The sequence below is a fragment of the Sus scrofa genome, chromosome 16 (genome assembly GCF_054392235.1).
Source record: "Sus scrofa isolate SSC_HxYL_T2T_F1_AM1 chromosome 16, Sscrofa_HxYL_maternal_Yorkshire_Landrace_v2.0, whole genome shotgun sequence".
In the NCBI taxonomy this organism is placed as follows: domain Eukaryota; kingdom Metazoa; phylum Chordata; class Mammalia; order Artiodactyla; family Suidae; genus Sus; species Sus scrofa.
The window spans coordinates 50501587-50521887 of NC_139398.1; the positions used below are offsets into that span (position 1 = coordinate 50501587).

At 39.2% G+C, this 20301-nt stretch overlaps 1 protein-coding gene and 1 non-coding gene across 29 annotated transcripts in view; both read right to left on the reverse strand.

Annotated features, from left to right (window-relative positions):
- The window catches only part of PDE4D (phosphodiesterase 4D), a 1507422-nt gene that overhangs the window by 666266 nt on the left and 820855 nt on the right, over positions 1–20301 (reverse strand). The window lies entirely within an intron of this gene.
- Positions 16620–16696, reverse strand: MIR582 (microRNA mir-582). Its single transcript, NR_128440.1, has one exon. It is a non-coding gene; the product is annotated as a microRNA mir-582 (primary transcript).

The following is a 20301-nucleotide window of genomic DNA, read 5'->3' on the forward strand; positions in this document are numbered from 1 at the left end:
ACTGTATTTTAATTCATGGATTTTATTGTATTGTCTCTCCTACTTGACCACAATGAGGTTTTCAAAATGTTATCCAGTCATTAATTTTTCTGACCCCCAGGAGAATAAGATGTCTAGTATAAGCACAGCTCTTGACAATAATTTTTGAACAAATGGATAATAAAAGGCAACATGTAGGGAGATACAAAGAATGATAAAATTCCAAAAAAGAGTGGTAGTAACCAGCCACCTTCTTGACCAGATCATGAAGGAATTGATAATTGATCTGAGCAAGAAGAAGGAGTAGGATGTGGATCAAAAATGATGGCAAGAGAGGAATTGTAATAGAAAACAGAAAGCGGGAAGAACCAAGACATAGAAGGAAAAGGGTGGTGGCCACAAGGATGTGCTGCAGACTCCAACTAGAGGGATAATACTTGGTCAAGGGCCCTCAGCTGCTGCCTCTGAAAGCCACTGCAACGTTTGAGTTGTGGCCACACCTGCCATGACCTGCTCCCAAGCAATGACTGATCACTAGAGACACTGAAGCGAACTCATTCCCTGGAAACACAGGACTCCTTTGATGGCCAATTTTGGCTTAAGGACTCCATATATAAGGCTTTACCTAACCCAATCTAGGGTGCTTCCACCCAACCGCTCTCCTTCGTTTAGTGTCAAATGTGTATCATAATCTGAGGATTCACTCAATTTTATCTGGCTTGCTCCCTATTTTCTCTTACATAAGCATTTCCTAAAATTCTTGCATTTATAATCCCACTTTAGCATTAGCTTCTTAAAAGACCACAACTAACACACAGAGTATATACAGAGTAAGTAGAGGAAATTAAAGCTGGAGGAGCAAACTGGATTTTATCTCTGAGGACAATCAGTCAATTCAATACTTTGCCTCAAGGCAGGATAAATCTTAGTCTCCTAAAACAAATAAAACTGTCTATGTACTTTTTTGAAGTTCACCAGCAACAAAGATTTCCCAACTTCCTTTTGTGAGTTGTTTCACAGTTTACTCATCTTTCACATCCAACTTAGGTCTATACTAAATCCCTTGTTTTCAGGTCTTTTCTTCCAGCTCATCTTCTATGGGGATAGACACAGCCAACAATAGAAATATGAAATTATGCAAACTCCTACTAATAACAGGAATTGCCTCTACAATGTTCTGTACACATGATCTTTCAGGACCATTAGCCACATTTTCTATTTGCTACACAATTACGTCTCATTAATAGAATCTGATCATGGAATGCTTGCTCTTTTATGCATCAAAAAAGACCATTCATTTGCAAGCAGAAAAATAAGAGTTTATATGTTTACTTCAGAGAGATAGTTATGATTACGCATAGAAGGGAAAAAATTTTTTTCTACTCTAAAGTCTTTCAAATACTCTGCCTTCTACTGAATAAAAAACTCAATCTTCAGTTATTTAGATTAAACATAACATGCTATCCAATTTAAAATAATGAAGGCATTTTTTTCTGCCAAAGATTTGAAACAGACATGGAATGTGTGTGGGAAACGCTGTTATCTTTCCAGATCTCTGCTTGAATAAAATAAAAGCATTTGTCTGACCGTGATAAGCACATTGTCTGGTCCAGATTCTCCAAGTATGCAAATCAACATGAAAAGCTCCAACAGCAAGACTTACCCATCTGCACAGAGTTTCAAAAGTGGTGATGTACTTACCTAAAATAAAAGGAGAGATGACATTAATGACATTCATCGCAGCTTAAACATATAGTGAGAAACACATTCTACAAGGCATTCAGAGCATCTGTTCCCCTCACCACTGCCAGACCCGGTTTAAGGGCCTTTTGTTTATAACACAACCGGCCAGATGGTGGTGTCTCTCTGACTGTCCAGGTTTATTCTGAGTACACTTCATAGGTATATGCTCAATAGATGCTGAAAAAGATTATGACAATCAAGTAGCCAAGTACCATGATTCATAACACTAGGAAATAACATCTATTGAATGCTTTCTAGCCCATCAAGCCCAGTGCAAAACACTTTATGCGCATTTTCTCATTCACTCTTCAGGAAATAGAAGTAAGTACTATTATTACTGCCATTGTAAAGATGAAGTAAATGAGGCTTAGAAAAGTTCACAAAGTTGCCCAAAGTCTCACCACTACAAAGTGCTAGAGCTGGGATTTTTCATAGATTCTCTGATTCTAGAGGCCAATCTCACAATCTTTATGCTGTACATCCAAAATCCAATGGGAAAGAAAGAGAGATTCCAGTATTAGTACCTTGGTAAATAATAGATTATAAAAAATAGAACTGATTACAATTTAAAAACTTAGAAGAATGAATAATGCTTGGTGCATAGTGGCTACTCAAGAATATTTGTCGAACGAATAAATAATGAGTGGATGAATATTACTGACATTGAATAAATGTACTCAGATCGTATCCCAACACAAAAAACGTTTGTACAACAAAGCACGCTCGTTTACTGGTTATTTCTTTCTTCCTGTAAATGGCCCCGCACCGTGCTTTATTCTGCTGATTGCCTAGGGATGGAAGAGACCTGCACTCTCAAGGAAGAGAACTAAGGGTTGGATCTGAAACTCAGGGTCAGGGAAGAAAGGGTGGAGTTGCCAAATCCTCAAAGGGCATGTTCATCTAAAAGTAAAGCCCTTCAATGGCTCAAAAAGCAGTTCACAAACACCATTTAACAGTTTGAGTTTTCTTCAGATTTGGGGTCATTCTCTTAAAGATTCTGATAACAACAAAATGTTAGAGAGCTATAGCTGAGGAAGGAACCAAAAACAAGGGAATCGGGTATTTGAAATACTGAGAAATAAACAGAAGTACTTGGGTCTTCAAATTCATGAAGAAATAACCAGCAAGTTATCTCATATTTTAGTATTCATAATATACCCATAGACTTAATTTTTGTCTCTTTTTTTTTTTTTTGTCTTTTGTCTTTTGTTGTTGTTGTTGTTGTTGCTATTTCTTGGGCCGCTCCCGCGGCATATGGAGGTTCCCAGGCTAGGGGTTGAATCGGAGCTGTAGCCACCGGCCTACGCCAGAGCCACAGCAACGCGGGATCCGAGCCGCGCCTGCAACCTACACCACAGCTCACGGCAACGCCGGATCGTTAACCCACTGAGCAAGGGCAGGGACCAAACCCGCAACCTCATGGTTCCTAGTCGGATTCGTTAACCACTGCGCCACGACAGGAACTCCCCATAGACTTAATTTTATTAATAATTAATAAAGAGCAAACAATTAATAAAGAGCAAATTGCCCTATAGAAATTCAAGTTGCTATTTCCCTAAGCTGATAACATGGCAAAATAAACAAATGAAATGTGAGGTACCTCATACAAATGTCTACAATCTTTATGAAATAAAACTTCATTTAAATATGCTTTATATGAAAAAACCTTTGAACCTATGGATGTTTTCCACTGTTTTTCTCAGCATTATTTAGGGATTTGTGTTATATACTAGATATGGTTATTAAAGTTAATCCCCCCCCCAAAAAAATGAAATGTGATAAAGCTTAAAAAAAGTTTTGGGAGTTCCCATTGTGTCTCAGTGGTTAACAAATCCGACTAGGAACCATGAGGTTGTGGGTTCAATCCCTGGCCTCGCTCATTGGGTTAAGGATCCGGCATTGCCACGAGCTGTGGTGTAGGTCACAGAGGCAGCCCGGATCCCACATTGCTGTGGCTTTGGCGTAGGCCGGTGGCTACAGCTGTGATGAGACCCCTAGCCTGGGAACCTCCATATGCCATGCGTGAGGCCCTAGAAAAAGACAAAAAATAAATAAAAAATTTAAAAAATGTTTTAAGGAGTTCCAGTTGTGGCTCAACAGAAATAAATCTGACTAGGAACCATGAGGTTTTGGGTTGGATCCCTGGCCTTGCTCAGTGGGTTAAGGATCTGGTGTTGCTGTGAGCTGTGGTGTAGGTCACAGATGCAGTTCAGATCTGGCATTGCTGTGGCTATGATGTAGGCCAGCAGCTGTAGCTCTGATTCAACCCCTAGCCTGGGAACCTCCGTATTCCATGGGTAAGGCCCTGAAAAGACAAAAGACAAAAAAAAAGACACACACACAAAAAAGTGTTTTAAGATGTTTTCTTTATTTGTTTCAAGGTCAAATTGAATTAATAGTTGAAAAAGTCACACGGATCCGCCAATTTTAGTGGAAGTTTTATTTGAGATTCACTATTTTCCTTAAAGATAACTGAACTCATTGGCATGAAACTTTAATTACAAGGCAGTTAAAAAAAATGTATTTGGTTGCATTCTGATAATGACTCTGGAAAGCGTCCCAGAGCACAGTTATTGGCCTAGAACTTAGACAAGATCTGAAGAGATGTACTTGTTGAAGGAGTGAAAAGTAATTTTTCTTTATCTACTTCCTTGTCAAGTAATTTCTCATATCTTAGTATCAAAGATTCTAGGTAACAATCCATCATCTCTTAGGGAGCAGATAAATAAAAAGAGCCTAATAGGCACACTATTGTATATGGACAGGGCCTGCGATACAGCACAGGGAAACCTACTCAATATTCTGTGATAAACCTATATGGGAATGGATTTATGTATAACTGAATCACATCAGAAATCAACACAACTTGGTAAAGTAACTATACATCAATAACATTTTAAAAAATAAATTAAAAGACCCTAAATAAGATTCTGCTTCAATAAGCCCGAAGTCCTCTACAGATAGGATTTTTTTTTTTTTTTTAACCACTGTTCTGAATATTTGGATTAGTTCTAAGGGATAAATGGATATGAAAATAAGAAACAAAGTTTGCTGCCTTAACTGCAGAGATAAATAGGGGTGACTCTAATATAGATAACATCTGAATTCATACTGGGGAGTTGGGAAGGGATGGAAGACTTCAAAGAACAGCCATATTTATTCTTTAGACATTTTTCCAGCACTAAGTTATAACATAATTCTTTACCCTTGCCCAAGCCCAATCTCCATTTCCAAATCTATTTCTCATCAATTTCTTTACATCATTTTTTGTAAAAAAAAACCTGCATTATGTTGTTGAAAATCTAGCTGCTTCATTTACAAACTCCCATGGAATTGGTATATTTATTTCTATACAAAGTAAGTCCAGGTTGGAAGAATGAGTTATATGCCAGACTGGCCTTCCTTGTTGGCAAGATGGTTAAGCAAATTTGAGGTGAAGTTAGTATCCTCAGTTTAGTTCACATTTCTATCCAGTATTAGGCCATGAGCCCTTGTTCTAAAAGGGCTTTTTTAAAAATCTTTTTAGGAAGGCAAGACCTTCATACTTGAAACAACCATTAAATGATGCAAAACAACTTATAATTAAATGTAAATTGCATGGTAGAGACATCAAATGCTACATGAATCTAAAGATGTGAAAAAGATGTTTCAGCTGTTATGTGGGACTACAGCAAGATGCTGTAACTGGGTGAGAGGCCATCAAGAGTGCTTTTGGACTTCTGACTTAAATGCCTAACCAGTCCTTGCTCAGAGTTTGCTGTAAAAGATTCAGCACAGAGATCTAAGGATTAGTAGGGAGACTGTTTCAGAACCAAGTCAAAGGCTTGGGAGGAACCATGCAGCTACAGTAATTATTGAGAAACAGGGCCAAAGACTACTTTGCACCCCATGATCATTTGCTCCTACAAATCACAGATTGGTAACAGTAACAAGTAACCCAGGTAACAGTTTCTTTTTTTTTTTTTTAATGGCCACACCCCTGGCATTTGGAGGTTCCCTGGTCAGGGACTGAATCTGAGCCACAGCTCCAATCTATGCCACAACAGCAGCAACGCTGGATCCTTAACCCATTGCACTCAGCTGGGGATCAAACCTGAGCCTGTGCAGTGACCAAAGCTGATGCAGTCAGATTCTTAACCCACTGCACCACTGCAGGAACTCCAACAGTCTACTCTTAAAAGACCTTTGTCAGACATTTCCATGAGTAAATTTTGCTAAATTATTCACTTAGGTGTTGAATAACTACTTGTAGAGAATCAGCTGTCTCGTGGAGGCAAACAGAGATGCTCCCTGTGATACACCTTTCAAACTGTACACCCATCAGGGTTATACTGATTTAAGTCTAATGCAATGTCAGCTACCTGGAAATCTCCAAGGTCTCTAACCTTCTAGGATTATCTTTTCCTTCAAAATTCAATGAGCAACTCAAATTCCTATCTCATATTTGTTGTAGAACCCAAACATCCACGCTTGTGATGTCCTTGTGCTTTTTTTGGGGGGAAAAAATGTCAAAACCCAAAATAAAAAACCAAAATACACCCAATTCAAGGATCATCTCTTCTAATGAATCTTTTATGGATTATTGCCCTACCCAGTCACCCCTCACTCTAAGGTGCTCTCTCAACTCTCAGCTCTTTATGGTAGATTACAGTTCCTCCCTCAAGGCAAGAACTGCATTTTTTATTGTTAAATTACCAAATGTTGCCACTGTGTGTGATACATGGAGGGCATGTGATGTGTCTGTTGAAATGACTAAATTGTTTCCTTAGCTACCTCATAGATTAAGGAGTCAGGTCAAGGTCAATCCCACTCTTGTTTGTGCTCCAGTGACTCTTTACCTAATACATATTGGAACTTAAAGTCTTTTCAAGATGAATTACATAGGCTGGGGACCTATTCGAGAAGGGTAGATATTCGATTTTATCCCTGTTAAACTGGTTTTTAACTCACATTGTTTAAATTTCTTAAAGTCGTTCAACTCAAAGTGTAGAATCGCTCTGTTGGGAATTGTTTTGTACTAACACTTTTGCTACTACTAATTTTTAAAATGGGAAAATCAAGTAGAGTTTGTGTAGCATAGCAAAGAAGAATGAATTAATTTTTACAAAAATCCAATATCCATACCTAGTATGGGCTTGATGTTTTACATGCATAATGCATTTTACCCTCTCAACAAATCCAGGAGGTAATGGAGGTGGCAGTATATGACGCCTTCAAATATGCCACTTTGGCATACGGATTCGTTTGAACTAAATAAAGCCACCTGAAAAACAGCAGGTGCAAGAAGCATACTCTTGTTCCTTCCTGTCTTCCAGAAAGCAGAAGATCAAGCTGCCATGTGAAAGATGCTCTCCTTGTACCAGGAGGAAAGAAACACTCTTTAGCAGAAACAAGATACCTAGGCTGGGAGAATTCCGTAAAAACAGACCTCATAAAAATACTTTTTATCTTCCATTAACCTCTCTGTATAGTTCAGTTACTTTTCCACAATTGCCTCTCTCTGTTCAGCCTAGTATAAAAGCATTTCAGTTTTGGCCCTTCTTTGGGTCTTCATTTCCTTCTGAGGGCTCCGGTGTCCCAGAAAACTAATATTAAATACATTTGCATGTTTTTTACCTGTTAATCTCTTTTACATCATCTCAATTCTCAGGCCCAAAAGGAGACCCTAAGAGGACCGAGATAAAGTTTTGCCTCTTCTATAATAGGTCCATCTGGGGAATAGGAGGCTAGAAGTTGGTCATCTGAGATCATCTAGTAGAGCATGGTAAAGTCAGGTCATTTTTCCAGCCTCAGTGCGTAACTGTTATTCCCCACTTTACTGAATAAATTCATTCAACATATGTCCATCAAATGCCAATTACATATCAGGTGTTTATTGGAGATACATGTCAATGACTAACAGATCCTGACCCACATGGGCCTTACATGCTAGTGTCGAGAGACAACAAGCAACAGCATAATATGCAAGCACATTATATAGTATTGGAGAAAGTGATGAGTGAGTATTATGCCATGAATTGAGAAGTGGAACATAGGAAGGGTAGGGGAGTACAGTGCAGGAGCAAATAGTACATACGGTGGTCAGGGTAGGCCTCATTGAAAAAGTACACTGGAGCAACGACAAGCAGGAATTATAACTTGGGCACAATTATTTGGTGAGAAACCAGTAAAAACTGAGGATGCAGTAGAGAATAACAATTGAGGAAAGTACTTAAGCTCTTGGTGTGTATCTTTTTACAGGTATCGGTCCCACAGTTTTACACTTGAGCTACCCCTGCACACGCCTTGTCATGTCCGTTACTGTGTAAATTCCTTGACTGAGTGAATGGTGCTCCATACATCTTCACAGCCCTCCACCTGCTTAGAGGAGAGGCTCACACAGCAAAGATCTATTGACAGAATGAATATCTAATAGAACAAATTAAATACATGAGAATTAAGGAATCAGAAATAAAAAGAGTGATCTAATCCATAGTTATACTCATCCATAAGCAGACCTAGAAAATCTAGTCTGGAAAAGAAATTCCTGAAATATTTTTCCTAATACTGGCAAGTACAACTGAGATAGCATGTTTTGGTAAAGAATTAGAATAGTTTTGTTAATCTTAGAACTGAGAGAGTTAAGTGAGAAAGCCAGCCTGAACTGGGGGTAATCTGGGGTGAATCTAAGTTAGAGGCCATATTTAGCAAGATGAGTGAAGTTTATGCAACCATTCACCCAGAATTTATTATGAGCCAAATATATGGTAGGAATTGGAGAAAAAGTATTTAACATAGCAAGCAGTCCCTGAATTGAGGGGCTAACATTCTAAAAAGGAAACACCCACCATCAATGGATAAATGGATAAAGACGATGTAGTACATAAATACATTTGAGTACTTCTCAGCCATAAAAAAAGAATGAGGGAGTTCCTGTCTTGGCGCAGGGGAAACAAATCTGACTAGGAACCATGAGGTTGCGGGTTCGATTCCTGACCCTGTTCAGTGGGTCGAGGATCTGGTGTGGCCGTGAGCTGTGGTGTAGGTTGCAGACGCAGCTCAGATCTGGCGTTGCTGTGGCTCTGGCGTAGGCCAGCAGCAACAACTCCAATTAGACCCCTAGCCTGGGAACGTCTATATGCCGCAAGTGTGGCCCTAAAAAGACAAAAGACAAAAGACAAAAAAAAAAAAGAATGACATTTTGGCATTTGCAGCAACACAGATGGACTTGGAGGGAGTTATGTTAAGTGAAACCAGTAAGGCAGAGAAAGACAAATACTGTATGGTATCACTCACTAGAATATAAAAATTAAAACAAACTAGTGCATATAACAAAAATAAGAAAGCTCACAGATGAAGAGAACAAATCAGTGATTACTAGTGGGGGAAAGGACGGGGGAGGGGCAATACAAGGATGGGGATTAAGAGGCACAAACTATTATGTTTACAACAAGCTACAAGGATCTATTGCACAACACAGGGAATATATCCAATACCTTATAATAATTATTAAGGGAGTATAAGCTTTAAAAATTGTCCATCACTATACTGTGCCCCTGTAATTTTATAATATTTACATCCACCATACTACAACAAAAAAGTAAGTTCCATGGTAAAAAATAAATAAATAAAAAGGAGACATCCATTTAAAAAAAAAGTTGAATAATTAATCATTGTGCTAAGTGCTATAAAAGAGGCATATAGAGGGTCAAGAGAGTGGGTAACAAGAAGACTTTCTCTCTCCTGGGGTCTCAGCAAGGCAAACCAGAGACCTGAAGGGCAAGTATGTAGGGTTGGGGTAGAAAAGAGAGGACTTGATATGTTCCAGGTACTGTTTTATTCATGCAATGAATGTTCATTCATCAGGTATTACCCTGTTCTGCTCTAGGTGCACCCGACACTTACCATAACTTTAATGATCACAACAAACTATAAGGAAGATCTTTATCAAGCTCTTTTAACAAATGAGGAAACTAAACCCAAGGAAGACAGAAGATTGCTCAAGATCACACAGGTTGCAAGACAGGATTCTAATCCAGATCCGACGGAGATTTTCCCAGATCAATGAGGTGTCAAGCAACCCATTACCAAGATCACTGCTAATATGAACTGGGATTATATATTTACTGAAAATCAGCAGCCTGGGGAGGGGCTCAGATCTGACTACTGACTGAGGTAGGACAGGCTGATCTGGGCTGAAATGGCCAACGATTCACCCAGATGAATTCTCCCAGTGGGATCTAGGCTTTGGCCCCACTTGCCTCAACAAATTTCCCTGTCCTATTATTTAATTTATGTATTTATGCATGTATGTATTTTATACTGAAGCCTCTAGGCACCAGTTTCAGTGCTGCAAATAGCCCTTCTCTCAAGGAGCTCAGTCTGGTGAGGATTCAGACCGTAAACAGATAGACAGAGTCTAATATGGCAAATGTTATGCTGATGTTCCAAAATTATTAAAGAAAGAATCGAGATCCAGCGGAAGAGGATCCCAGTTTTTCCTGAACACTTTGAGAGGAACTGGCCTTTGACCTGGAAGCTGAAGAGAAGCAGCAGGCAGCTAGGGGAAGGAAGGAGAAAGAAGAATATCCTTTATAGAGAGCAGAGAAAGCCCACCATGTTTTTTGGACTGTGAGTGGTTGGCTGAGGTGTGTCTGGGTTTGTGTTAGGGTAAGGGAAATGGCCCTGTCCCCTCTCAGAGATCACAGGGTAATAACTTTGGCCCCTGACTGTCTATATTGTACGGCTATTTGAAAGGCTGACTGTGCTGTGGTTTGATCTCCCACAGGGCTCTATAAAACTATTATCAGCATGAAGGTTCAGGTAGGACACTCAAATCCTATCACAAGGAACCTGATCTATAAACTGATTTGTTGTTTGAAAACGTTATGACTGTAAATGTAAAAACAATGCTAGCTTTCATACGGTGCTTGGAGAGATTTGGGATTTATTCGTCTTTTTTTTTTTTTTTTTTTTTTGAGGTTGGAAGATAGCAAGAACATGAAGTAATGGGCTGTGCTTTATAGTCCACAAGCAAATCTATTTAGAGTGAAACCACAATTACACATGCAGCAGCTCTTATGACATGGAGAGCGGCATCAAATCAACAACATTCTATACATTCTACTTCTGGGGACCCATGTCCACAAGCATTTGATTCAAAGAATCACTTTCATTAGCACATACTATCACCATCACATCACAGATTTAGATAAGGTGAACAAACCCAGGCTCTGTGTCAGTTGCCTGATTTCCCTGAGAGTGGAGATTTCACTCGGTACTTGGGCCTGAGAGAGGCCTTGGAGTGGGCAATTAGCTTGTTGGGTATGCGGTGCACTTTGTACCTCTCCATTACCACATCCTCCATCAGAGGAAGCCAAACAGAAGAGCTTTCAATGTCAATGGCTTTTACCATTTGAGATCTGGAAGCAGAATTTCTTAACCCATTCATTTCCATTGATGGCTAAGGAAATGTATAATTCTCATAGGTCTATAAGAAACTGTAATTTTGTGGAGCAGACAGAAGGAGGTATGCTAAATAAACAGGGTTTTTTTGTTGTTTTTTGTTTTGTTTTGTTTTAATGGAGAAGTAAGAATCAGAAATATCTGTTACAATTTAATATACTAGGAGTTCCCGTCATGGCACAGTGGAAACGAACCCGACTAGGAACCAAGAGGTTGCGGGTTTGATCCCTGGTTTTGCTCAGTGGGTTAAGGATCTGGCATTGCCGTGAGCTGTGGTGTAGGTCGCAGATGCAGCTCGGACCCTTCATTGCTGTGGCTGTGGTGTAGGCCAGCAGTTGTAGCTCCAATTAGACCCCTAGCCTGGGAACCTCCATATGCCATGGGTGCAGCCATTAAAAAAAAAAAAAAAGGGCAATTTAATATACTAAATGTGGAAATAAACTATAGCTACATAGCTGATGGTTATAAGAATCTCAGAAATGTTTTTTTTTAGTTGAAGAAGTTAACTCTTCTGGCATCACTTTCTAAAATTATATGAAAGAGCACCAATAGAAACAGAGCTTACTGGACCTCAAATCTATTTTAAAAGCATAGCACCAACTATTTTCCCTCCTATGGGAGACTCTGGGCTATTAGAAAAAAAGAGGTATGAAGCAGCGATGAAGAACATGCGGTTTGGGACCCACATGGCCTGATTCAAACACAGGCACACCTGAGCATGTACGACGTGAATGATGCACACATCCGTGAGGATGTGATAAGGATAATGAGAGGATGGTGAGAGTGGTGGTGGTTACTGCAGTGACTGCCACCAAAAAAGAAAGAAAAGGAAAGAAAGAAGGGAAGGGAAGGGAAGAGAAGGGAAGGGAAGGGAAGGGAAAGGAAAGGAAAGGAAAGGAAAGGAAAGGAAAGGAAGACGGAGGGCATGATTTGGTGATGCCTCATGGAGACTTTCTATGGACTCACTTATGCCACTTTCCTGGTAAATACTCAAGAATCAATGATACAGAACTAGAGATATTTAACATCTCTGTCCCTCCTTCGAAGCTGAGTCAAAGGGCAATGCTTTTTTTCAAACCCTTCCCAAGCCTAGACTGATACCAAGCAAGGGTCTGTACAACCCTCATTTAAGTCACTGTCCATTACTTAGATCCCATTTTGACAGTCTGCCTTCTGAGAAAATCTTAATAGCTTTTCTGCACAAGAAATTCAGAATATTGATCAGAATGCCCCAGACAGCACCCCTTAAGCTTGTGTAGGTAGATTTAATCTAATAGTGGGATGAAATTATAAGAGCAGCTCCATGGGGATCCTTGATCATAAATTTCAATACCCTGCATGAGGAAGCTGCACAATCACTACTGAACTGTTTCCAGTTGCCAACTCAGGATATCTAGAAAACTACTAAAAGGAAAAACAAAAACATTCAAAATTACAGGGCTGTGGGATTGATTACAATCTCTGTTGGTTCTGCCTGGAGTGTAATCATCCATTAATTATAAGCACAACTAATATAAATTTTCAGCATCAGCTAACTAGAAAATCATCTTATGATATTATATCACTTTACCTACATCCCTAGTTTGGCTAATTATATCTTTGACGTTTTTGATTTCTTTCTACAAAGCTTGTCACTCAAAAAAAAAAAAAAAAACAATTTAGGTATTTTATTATGACTCCAAATAGAATAAGAATGCAACTTTGAAGAGATTAAATAGAAATGGTCATCTCCTCTTGACTCACATTATTGAATTCCAAAAATTATATGGGGGGTAAAATTACTAGATGCCCAACAAATGGACAAAGAAGAATAAATTTATATATAAACACATGAGGTGTTTGAATACTTATTTATAATTATATGCCTACCAGATTTCCCCAACCTCCTAGTCTATAGAACTTCAATCCAATTATTACCTCCAAAACTCACTCCACCTGCCCTTATACCTAACCTTCTTCTGTCTCTTATTTATCAATGACCAATCAACTACTCATTAAATGACCTGTCCTCTCCTCCCAAGTACACTCATACAACATGACACTTACATCTAGATATTCATGGAATTTACACCCTTCTCTCAATCTCTACAACCCCACCAACCTAATTTATGTCCCTGTGCTATTTTGCCTGAGCCACAGCAGCAGCCACCTTTCACACTCCTGGCCTCCAATCTTGTCTTTACATTTTTTTTTTTTTTTTAAGGGCTACACCTGCAGCATATGGAAGTTCCCAGGCTAGGGCCTGAATTGGAGCTGTAGCCACTGGCCTATACCACAGTCACAGCAACACCAGCTCTGAGCCGTGTCTGCAAGCTACATACACCACAGCTCACAGCTTCCCAGATCCTTACCCCACTGAGCAAGGCCAGGGATCGAACCTGCATCCTCATGGATACTAGTCAGATTCGTTTCCGCTGAGCCATGATGGGAACTCCTGTCCTTGCATTTTTATTCTCCATTCAGCCTCCAGGATCCGACCTTCCCTCACACTGCTTGGAATATTTGTAGGTTCCAGGACAAATGCAAGCTCCTTAAGCTGGCACACAAGGTCCCCAGGAATCAGTCTTTGTATATTTCCAGCTTCAGATCTCGTCAATGACCCTTTGTCACATATCCATGTGATTCCTCGCCTCAACATCTCTGCTTCTGCTAGTCTCCACTCCTGGACCCTCCATCTCTTCCTTTCCCAACCCCACACTCATTCCTAAGAACTCACCTGAGATCACACCTTTCCACTCCAGGTGAGATCTACTCCCATAATGCCCTGTGCATATGGCCGATCTTGGCACTCACCACATATTTGTCCTCTAATCTATTTAAATTTCTACTCTCCCATCCCCCAATTTGAACTCCTTCAATTTAAACTCCTTAGAAGATGGGATTTATTCATTTATTTATGCTAGTATCCCCAGTATCTAGACCATAGTAGATTTAAGTGAATGGTTTATTGAGTGAATGCTTTTATCTAGAACAATTAGTACTGAAAAACAAATGTAAACTAGATGGAGAAAATGTCATTCCTCAGAATTCAGGAATGGGAGTGGGGGAAAGGTCCCTGTAACAGATCCCCAGGGAGCTTCACAATTAGGGCAGGTCTCAGGGTAAGATTAGAAGTGATTTTGGAAAGCTAAAACTTCAAGAGGAGCCCCTACATAAGGAAATGGGACCAGCAAGACAACAGAAGGCTGTATGGTGCGTGGTCAAAATGAATCTTCCTCACAATACTGCAAAATTTTAGCAAAACTGTCAAATTTATGTGGTACATATATAGAATGGGATACTACTCAGTCATAAAAAGGAATGAAATAATGCCATTTGCAACAACATAGATGCAACTAGAGATTCTCATACTAAGTGATAATAAGTCAGAAAGAGAAAGACTGGAGTTCCCGTCCTGGCACAGCAGAAACAAATCCAACTAGGAACCATGAGGTTGTGGGTTCAAGCCCTGGCCTCGCTCAGTGGGTTGAGGATCTGGTGTTGCTGTGAACTGTGGTGTAGGTCACAGATGCAGCTTGGATCTGGCCTTGCTGTGGCTAGGGTGTAGGTCAGCAGCTGCAGCTCTGATTCGACCCCTAGCCTGGGAACCTCCGTATTCCATGGGTACGGCCCTGAAAAGACAAAAGACAAAAAAAAAAATAAATAAATAAATACCATATGATATCACTTACAGAGGAATCTAAAATATGGCACAAATGAAAACCTATCTACAAAACAGAAACAGACTCATAGACATAGAGAACAGACTTGTGGTTGCCAAGGGGGAGTGGAGAGGGATTAGGATGGACTGGGAGTTTGGGGTTAATAGATGCAAATTATTACATTTAGAGTGGAAAAGCAATGAGTGCCTACCATATAGCATAGGGAACTATACCCAATCTCTTGGGATAGAACATGATAGAAGATAATATGAGAAAAAGAATATATATATATATGAATGACTGGGTCACTTTGTTGTACAGCAGAAATTGGCACAACATTGTAAATAAACTATACTTTAACAAAATAAAAGAAAAAAAATCACCAAATGCTACAGGTTCTTGGATTTCTCATGCTAAAAACAGCTCAACTCTTTACAGCTTTGTATCCAGGTTAGAGGCACTACTGGAAAAAGAGCACCTACATGTGGATACAGAGGTCTAAAGCAGAGAGAAGCATAAAGATGTTAAATGTGGTCCTGGCATAGGGGTTGTGGCTAAAGTTAATCTAAGTCTCCAAGGAACAAGAGAGCCCTAGTCAACAGAAGCCTGACAAGAAAGGAGGTGGGAAGCTAGATAATAGATGTATTCATACATCAACAGCAATCTCATCTAGAAACAGGTTTTGGTTTGCTATGCATTTATTAATTATAGCCTGCCTTTCAAAAAAAAAAAAAGATTTGATGGGGCTAAGGAAAATATAAAGAAACAAACTTATTCTTTGAAATGCATTTGGGAATTCCCTAGTCGTCTGGTGGTTAGGACTGTGTTCATTCACCACTGTGGCCCAGGTTTAATCCCTGGTCTGGGAACTTAGATCTAACATCAAGCCACTGCATGCCACAGCCATAAATAAATGAATGAATAAATAAATAAATATAAAATAAAATAAAATGCATCCCACAGGTACCATAGGTGATATATAAGCTTCTTAACAACTAGTATGAAAAGAGAACATAATCTATTCCAGTTTGAAGTTACTCAGAAAGCATGAGGTTATTCTTTTTTTTTTTCTTTTTAATTTTATGGCCACATCCACAGCACATGGAAGTTTCCAGGCCAGGGGTTGAATCTGAGCCACAGCTGCTACCCAAGACTCTGCAGTGGGATTCTTAAGGCACTGGGCCACAGCAGGAACTTCCAGCATGAGGCTATTCTTGATACTGAAGCATCAGGTAGAAATGTTCCCTGGGTCCCTACAGAGGAAACATTCTGAAATAATCAGCAATAGCTTTACCACTATGGTTTGTGAACATAGTATATCAAAAGTAAGAAATTTATTCTGTAGAAAATAAAAAAATGTATTTTCTAAACAAACTTTAAAATAATAACCCCAAAGCCTATTGCTCTTGACGGATATATTCCCTCATATAAACCACAAATGACTGTTCATTTCATATCAGAGTTTCCATCTCATATAACATAGCTCACTTCAACCTTGAGGGACAACTATCAATAAAAGAAGCATGTCTTATTTTTAAAAACTTTTTATTGTTCATATCCTGGGTTATTTTTAGACAACAGTTAACACATGGTAAGTATCACCCACTAAGGAGGCAGCACCTTACACTTCAAATAAGCCTCACCCAAAAGACAGATAGTATGTGGAGACTTACACAGATTACAAATTAATAATAATTCAGAGGCACCATGGAGCTTCTACTTGAGAAGAAATTTTCCCTTTACATACTGAAGGGGGATCTGACGGTGTTTCCTTTGTCCAGAGCCGACTTCTCATTGAAATGTTTCCACTTTGCACCCTTTGGGTTCAGTTGTTCAACCGGTTACAGTTAGTTAGATTAGTAACTGGTTGAACAACTGTAACCAAAGAGCACAGATTGACGTGTTGCAGTCTACTAGAGAGAGGTTTGCTGGACGAGGTCAGCAGAGCTCTGTCTGTCTCTTCAATGTTTGCATGAATGACTTGAAGCAAACTACACACATTCAGAAGAAATTCATTAAACATTGATCCAGCGCCTAGTATTTGCAATGCTATTGTAACAGGGACCAAGAGTACTGAGAAAACTTGTTAGATGTCCCTGATGCCAAGCTGGAGAGGAAAGAGAGAGACGGAAACATAGATAGAGGCTATATTACACTAACGGAAATTTAACACTTGGCCACTAGCTAGAAAACATTGAATGAAGACAAATATTTCAAGGAGTGTAAAGGAGATAACCCCCACAACTGACAAATTTCCCATTAGATTGAACATTCCATCATTGTCAACACTACGGAATATATCTGGGATTTTATCTTTATTTAGTCAAACTCCCACAATAGTATGTAGGTGACAAGTTAACAAGTCCTGTTTCACAAAATACACAAGAAAATAAAACAAAAGTCCTGCTTTATTAATCTGAAAGCAGAGGCCTCTCATCTCCCCAAGGTTTAGGCTGATATTAATATGGATAGTTTGCAAAACTTACTCTTTCAAGCACCAAATTTTCATTTATTGTAATCAATGCATCATGCTTAATGGGATCCTGGCTGTCTGTAGTTAATTACTCTGTCTCCCTAATCATCCAATGCTTCTGCCATAGACAGAACTCTGTATCAGGGCATATCTAGATAATTCGGTTATTTGAGTTTTTTGGATCCTTTTCCAGTTCTTCAGCGTGGGCTGAGAAGTTCAAGAATTCCCGGCACTGTGCGTGGAACTAAATAAGAAACGGAGAGCACACAGCTAAGTTCCTGCTCTCAAGAATTCATCAGTCCACTGCATTCTTTCCAACAACTCAGTAAAATTAAATGGTGGTTATTTACTTCTGTTCAAGAAACTAGTTTGTTTGTTTTTCCCCACTGCAGTATGCATCAGCAATGGACATTTACACAAAGACAGTGTAGTAACCATGAGCAAGTTCTCAGTAGGGTCCAACTCTGGCCTTAAGTGATCTGATTTTTGACTAAGTGATAATATAGCCATAAAAGGAACACAACCCAATTTGCACGTAATATGGAAAAAAAATAGACCAATGCCATCAGAATGCTTCAAAATATTTTCTTTGGAAGGTAATTCTTTCCATCGGATTTATTTTAATTGAGTAAAACACTGTAGAACTTAAAACTCCAACTACAGATATTAGTTAAAGGGCTGTTTAAAACTAGGCTTCCCTTATTTACAAAAGGCAGTTTTTTTAAGAAAACTATCAAGGATAAACACGAGAAGAAATGGAAACTTTTCCATTTCTAGCAATTTGCTGGAGTAAACTGGCTGTGTATTGAACACAGCTGTTTCTGTGAGAGATTTTTTCCCTTTTTTTTGGATTTAATATTGACTATGCTCTTGTGGCATGAATTTGGTAAATGAAAGATTGTTCTGGGCTTGATAAGAGAGACCAGAAATGATTGTTCCCCAGGTCTTCCCCTGCATTATTAACAAAACCCTTATCTGGGCTCTCTTAGGTAAGAGCTCATCATTTGTCATGTCAATTACTCACAAACAAAATGTTCTAGGACTTTCCTTGCCACCTTCTTTAAACTGAAGAGACAGACTCAGCTGGGTAGCAGTTATGAAGATAAAGTTGAAAGAAAGTAAGAAGGCAAGCCTCAAATGTCAACACAGGAAAGAGTCTCTTATTCCCTCCACTTCTCACTTTCAACCACTGAAAGCTGTTTCTCACTGAATTCACTTCTTTTAAAAGAGAAACGAAGACAGTTTCCCCAGGCTGTGGTATCTATAGCATGTTGTGCACTTGGTTATTTGTTAATAACAATATTAAAAATTAAATGATTTTAACACCTACTTTAATAAAATTAAGAAGGCTTTTCCTGGAGTTCCTTCCATGATGCAGTGGGTTAGGAATCCAACTGCAGAGGCTCAGGTCACTGTGGAGATGCAGATTTGATGCCCAGCCCGACATAGTGGGTTAAAGTATCTGGTGTTGCCATAGCTGTGGTGTAAATTGCAGCTGTGGCTCAGATTCAATCCCTGGACTAAGAATTTCCATTTACTCAAAGGGCGACCACAAACATTTTTAAAGGAGGCTTTTCCTGCTAATTTGCTCAGAGCCTATGTGAGTTACTAATATTAACAGCTACCTCTTATCTAGTGATTAACTTTGCTCCAGGAATTGTACACAGCACTCCATATACATTATGTATTTATTCTTCCCAACACTTAGATAGGGTAATACTTAGCACTGCAGTCCAGTGATCCCTACTTGCCTTTTAGTGGGATCCACTAGTTTAAATAGTGGATTATGGCACAATGTTAAAAAGCCAGTATTCTGGAGTTCAATGGTCTGTATCTGAATCCTAGAAGCAAGAATTTAAGCAAGTGGTAAAACAAAGATAATATTACCACTGCCAATCTCACAGTACAATTCTGGAGATTAAATCTAAAGTGTTTGCTTGATCCATCTACAGACCTGTACCTTGACCTCTGGTGCCCTTCCAAAGAAAGGTATTTGATGTTTTTAAACCCACAGAAATGAAATATAGACCCTCACATTCCCAAAGACACCAGCGACTGGAAGACCAGCCAGGTTGGTTGCCAGGTTCTATTTATTTGGTTATGGGCAAAGTTCTTCACTCAAGATAATCCCTTTCCAAAAGTTCATTTTTCTTTTCCCTGAAGCTTCTCTGAGCCAGGGGAAGGTGTGGCCAGTGAGGATTTCATGGTTATTTGTGCCCCAGTCGGTTTGGCTACTTTAGATCAGGAAGTAACTGGGTTGGATACAGGCACCAATAACAATCCTTTCAGCCACTAGCTTAAGGCTAACTAACCTGGCACAGGCCCACCGTCCCGAGCAAGACTGGGAATAGTCAAACAATTAAAGGCTAGGATATCAGCAACAATGCCACTGGACCAAAGGGCCAAAGTAATAGAAGCCTGACATTCTGGGCTCAAGTTAGAAGGCTATTGTGCATAAGAACTAGAAACATCTCTCCTCTAGTACAGAACGTGAACAGCAATCTACCTGACCTAGGTTTTTTTTCCCTCAGTGTGGTTTACAAAGGTTTCAGGGAGTTTTCTGTCTTACTTATGGAAGGTGCTTCATGGTTTAGGAAGAAAAGAATTCTAGAATGCACATTTACTTATGAGACATGACTCATATTTATATGGATGTTTTCAGTTCGGTAGAGTAGAAAGAGCACAAAATCGTACCACAGAGAGACATAGGTCCTTTCTCTAGCTTTCATATTTGATAAACACATACATATTTGATAAAATAATGGCTCTTTATATGACAGAGTAGTGTTCTCAAAACCTAAAGAAGAAAGTATGCATGTGAGTTGTTTTTGGTTGCAGGCAAGAAAAACACATTGGGTTAGTCATAATGAAACACTGAAAGAAACCTGTAACGTAAACATTGTATCCAGCAAAGTTTTAAGTTTTATAGCAGATCAGCCAAGACATCAGGAACTTACAGCATGTAGTAGGTACGTCAGCTTTGTTAGCGAACTCCTTTTCTACTTTTTTTTTTTTTCTTTT